This window comes from Ailuropoda melanoleuca, chromosome 4 (genome assembly GCF_002007445.2).
Source record: "Ailuropoda melanoleuca isolate Jingjing chromosome 4, ASM200744v2, whole genome shotgun sequence".
Classification (NCBI taxonomy): Eukaryota; Metazoa; Chordata; class Mammalia; order Carnivora; family Ursidae; genus Ailuropoda; species Ailuropoda melanoleuca.
The window spans coordinates 72,608,818-72,613,647 of record NC_048221.1 but is presented as its reverse complement, the minus strand read 5'-3'; the positions used below and the strand labels follow the sequence as shown (position 1 = coordinate 72,613,647).

The 4,830-nt window shown below is 46.4% G+C and overlaps 1 pseudogene; it reads right to left on the bottom strand.

The window, feature by feature from the left end:
- Positions 1-2,337: 2,337 nt before the first annotated feature.
- On the bottom strand, positions 2,338-2,613 carry LOC100476776 (annotated as a pseudogene).
- Between the last annotated feature and the right edge of the window lie 2,217 nt (positions 2,614-4,830).

Here is a 4,830-nt window from a genome sequence, read left to right as displayed (position 1 = left end):
CGCTGAGCTCCCCTGGGAAATTACTCAAGGCTTTGCCCCCTTCCTCTGCACTCCTGTGTGTCCTTCCCTGTACCCTCTCCATCTATTACCTCATCTCTGAAATCATGCCTGTTATTGACAGCACTGGGAAAGGTTTGAGTCTCTCCTCCCACCCCTACCTCCCTAAACTCGATTCCGAAGCATGATAGACTCTTACTGTCAGAGCGCCCCCCATGCTCCCGTACAATCCCACAGCTCCCCCAGTGGCCTTTTCTGCAGGACAGCATCCCTTTCCCTGGGAGGCAGGCTGCTTACTGCACTTCTCCCTACAGACACAGCAAGAGGGATCCCAGCTCCCAGAGACTGTCCTAGCAGACCCTTAGCCCAGCTCACCACACCCTCCCAGCCTGGAATGATGGAACTGAGCACATTCCTTTGTCACTGGGAGATGAGTCCATAGAGGGTGATGTTTGACTCATGGATTCAAGTCCTGGTGCTTACAGAAGGTTTGGAAGGCAAAGGCATTGAGAGAGCCAGATGCACATTTGCATCTGAAACTCGGGGGAAGCGGTCTGGGGTCATAGTCAGCTAATAAGACTCCTGGGACTGCAAAGAAAACACCTGAAAAGATGGGGTTGTTGTCATTCATTTTATGAAAACCTTGCTGTATAGAGGTTCCAGAACTTTGACTCCCACTAGGACAAACATGTTAGCAAACGCAGGGCCACAGCTACTTCCTGGGAGAATCCTTTCTTTCTCCTCCCTAGGGTGTTCTGACCCCAGGGTTCAGTCACAGTGAAGGCCCACAGAGAAGGGGTGCCAGTGGGTGACTGCACAAAGCATTGTAACATAAGGGGGCCCAGGGAAAGCTGGGGTCTGGGAGGGCATGCTGGGGATCAGAGTGGGGGGGAAGGTGGGTCCATCATGCAGCACCTAGCCCAGACCTGGCACAGAGCAGTTGTTAATGGACTTCTGTGGAAGCAAGGAGGGGAGAGAGAGAGGGAGGAGGGAGGAGAGGAAAAAGTAGAAGATGCACTGGCGCTCAACTGGAAAAAGGGGAACCACAGGGAAGATTTGGAATTTCAGTCCTGGGTTTTCCTTCAGTCAAATTCAAATCAGGGGACCTCTTATTCATTCATTCATTCATTCATTCAGTCAGTCAGTCAGTCAGTCCATCATTCCACAGATATTTACCGAATGGCTACCAAATGTCAGGCGCTCTGCCAGGCACTACATCCCTTACAGGTACTGCCCCAGCTTTTACAAAGGAACATTCTAGAACATTTAAATGTGGATGGTCGATCCACAAGTGTGACGGGTCAGGGATTGGGAGGGGACACCAAATGGGCAGACAACAGGTGATTTCCAGGTGATCTAAGTGCCATAAGGAAGTCAAGGGTTTTGGACAGTGAGGCCTTCTGTGACCTCTGCTCAGGTAGGGCCGTGGGTACCTATAGCATGAGAAGGGGCCAGCCCAGCCTACAGCAGAGAGGAAGGGTGGGCAGAAGGGAAGGGCATTCTGAACAGAGAGAGCCACAAGTATAAGGCACCAGGCAGAAAAAGCTGTCCTGGTTTGAGGAGTAGAGAGGAGGCCAGTGGGGCTTCACTAAGTGAGCGAAGGGGAGAGAGAAGGGTCAGTGTCAGATCATACTGGGTCTTGTGGATGATATTTGAGGAATTTGAATTTATTCTAAGTACAATGGGAGGTCATTCAGGGCTTGCAAGCATAGAAGGCACATGACCTCAATTTTTTTTTTTAACAAGAAGTTTATTTAAACATCAAGACACTTGACTTGAAAGGAAACTATCTAAGATTTACTTCCCTTAGAATAATTTACCCCTACTTAAAGACAGGTTGCCCCACAGGTAATAGCGACATGCAAAAAATTATTAAAAATTATAATTTATAAAATTTATAAAATTGTCCTTGGTTATACAATAATAAATGAAAAACATTGAAGTTCTCCAGTCAAAGGAAGTATGTAAGAATTTCCATGTTGTTCTTTGTCCAATAATGAGAACTAACTTATTGGGATATAAAAGTCAGAGCTGAATGAGTATACCCCTAATGAAAAAGGGGGCTGTTTTCATAGAATCGGTATTTTTCCCCTTCTCATCTCTATTTGCTGTCGATCAAAACATACCACTGGCCATCTAGTTAAAAAAAAAAAAAAAGCAATATGCTTGTGTACATATACACTTGATGTACAAGCAAGGAACGGGGAGGGGAAATGGAAGACTAGAGAAAGCTATACTGTAGGAGTCAGGATGTGATGGACCCAAATCGCAGTTTGTAATTGCGAATGTCTTCTTGGCCCGGAGAATCAGAGTTCTGGAGTAAAGCAGCAGCTTCCCTTTTTAGTCGACACCTCCCGTCTGCTGCTGGGACACAGCCAGTGTATCTTCTTCCAACCCAGCAGGCTTGTCTGTTTCCTTAATTGGCCGCCCATCAAATCAGAATCTGATCTCCCTCATTGACAAGCCTTGTCGTTGGTGATAGGCTTTCCTTGGTTTGGTAAGTGCTGTATGCCTCTCACTCTTACAGCGCTATGGAACCCTTTTGCTGGCCACCCTCAAATTAATGTGATGGTGATTCTCAGTCTTGACTCCTTCCTGGGGCTTTTCCTCGGCCATGGGGAGCGTGGGGTCTCCTCGGCTGCTGCTTCACAAAAGGGGGACTAGGTTTGCAGTGAAGGAGCCCACAAGCAGCGCTAGGAATGGCGGAAGTGGGACATGAGCTCATTTTACTGTGTAAAATGTACCAGCTTTTCCATTAAGTCTCTAGGACAGCACTTGCCCCTCCCCTTCTTTGTTGCAAAAAAACTGCTCGCACCCCACAGAAATAGGAGAGCAAATACCCAGTCATCAGCCAGCTCAGACAGCTGGACAGGTCTCTTTCTAGGCTACACCTTTTTTTTTTCTCCTTGAAAAGCCCCCCTGTAGCATTCGGGGCCAATGACATCCCCAGTCCTTACAGACAGTACTGTTAATGTCACCTTTGTCTTCACTAGCCAGAACTTAAATGTATTGTTTGCACAAATCACCCTATCCAGACTCCTGCCTCCCTTTCTCCTTATCAGGGATGCTTCCCCGCCACGGGGACTGCGAAACTTGGGCTTAGTCCCACTTCTTAGCACTTTGTGCTGTTACCATACTTACTGAATCTTCTGGCTTTCTCTTGGCTCTTTACAGGATGTGTCTCTTTCTAGACCACTCAAACCCTGCCTCTTCCTGACTCGTCCTGCCTTTTGGAGCCTTTGCCCACTAGGCTCTGGAATCCTTGGACTTGGGCAGACGCTTGGACTCTTACCCCTTTGTTTCATTTCATGTATTTTGGAGATTGGGTTTGTTTTCCTGGAAATGGAGCTTCCTCCTCTCTTGTGACTTGCCGGGTTTTTCCCACCTTGAGCCATGAGGGTCACTGACCCCCAAGGGGGGTGAAATTGGGGATAAGGTACAGACTCTGGCCCTACAAGAATGGAAAGATCTGGTAAGCTGGGATGGCGCTGGGTATACCTTGAATGAATGAAGCCTGGTCTTCCACTGATTCCCTTGGGCTTTGGATTGGACTCACTCCTATTCTCTCTGGTTGTTGTGTGGCCCTGGCCATCTCCATCTGTTAAGTGAAGAGCCAGGGTCTCATGACCAAGTTCCCTGGGACCTCTTGACCCCCCATCTTCCCACTGCTGGCTTCACCCACTATTGCTGACCCTTGATCTCCTCTGATCTCTTTCCAGGCTTCCTTCTCTTGCCTACCTGGCACCACACACACCAGCCTCTGGGGTCCCTACCCCTCTTACGGGCATGGGCAGAGCTGTACCCTAAAGGGCATGGGAGAGGCCAAACTGCAGATCTACTGGTCTCTCTCCAACCAAGGGCAAGGCATGTTTCTAAGGAGCCTGGATTTGCAGACCAGGCTGGGTGGGTGTGGTGTGGGTGTGGGTGGAGGGGTTTGGAGAGTGGTGGGAGAAAGCTTAGGCCTTAGGTGGTCCCACTTGGGACACAGAGAGCATCAACAAGGCATGCTTCCTATCTTCAGGCTCTTCTTGTCCACTGGAGACAATCCAGACTTGGATCTCAGTTTGGAGTCTTAATGGTAATAGTGGTTTCTGTTCTCTACGCAGCACCATCCTGTCTTTCCATAAGGGAATACGTGTTGTTTCTAGGCCAGAGCCCAGAGCCCTGGGGTGGGAGATTGCTGGCCTGGGTTCTATTTCCAGGGTTGCCATTCATTAGCTAGGTTAGCAAAGTAACACCTTTTCTATGCCTTACTTTTCCAATCAGTAAAATGGGAGAGAAAATGCCTATTCTCGTAGGGGTGTTTTGGCAATGAACTGAAATAAAACAGAAAGGCAAAAGAAATGCCCATGTGTTCCATGCTACTTTTGATGACTAAACCTTAACTGAGTGAAAAATTTTTATTATACAAGAAATAGAAAAGTAGAAGTCAAAAATTTTTATAAATCACATGTAATTTTACCATCCTGATACAGTTATTTTCTTTTTTCATATTTCACAGTGATACTCAAATAATTTTGCATGATATGCCTGCCATTTTGCTCCATGTATGTGGAATTGTTTGGTCTTTATACAAATGACTGCACCTAATATATTTTATAATTGATTTTAACTATTCAAACAGTAATTGACATTTGAGTTATTTTCACGTTTTTATTATAATAAACAGTGCTGCAATTAGCACATAGCTTTTTAGTGGAATCAATCTGTATATAGCATTTTGTCTACTTCTTAAATTAATACATACACGTTGTTGAAAAATTTAAAGATCCAGAGTAGTATAAAGTAAATCTAAATCACAGGTAATTGTCCCACTGAGAGATACCACTGTGA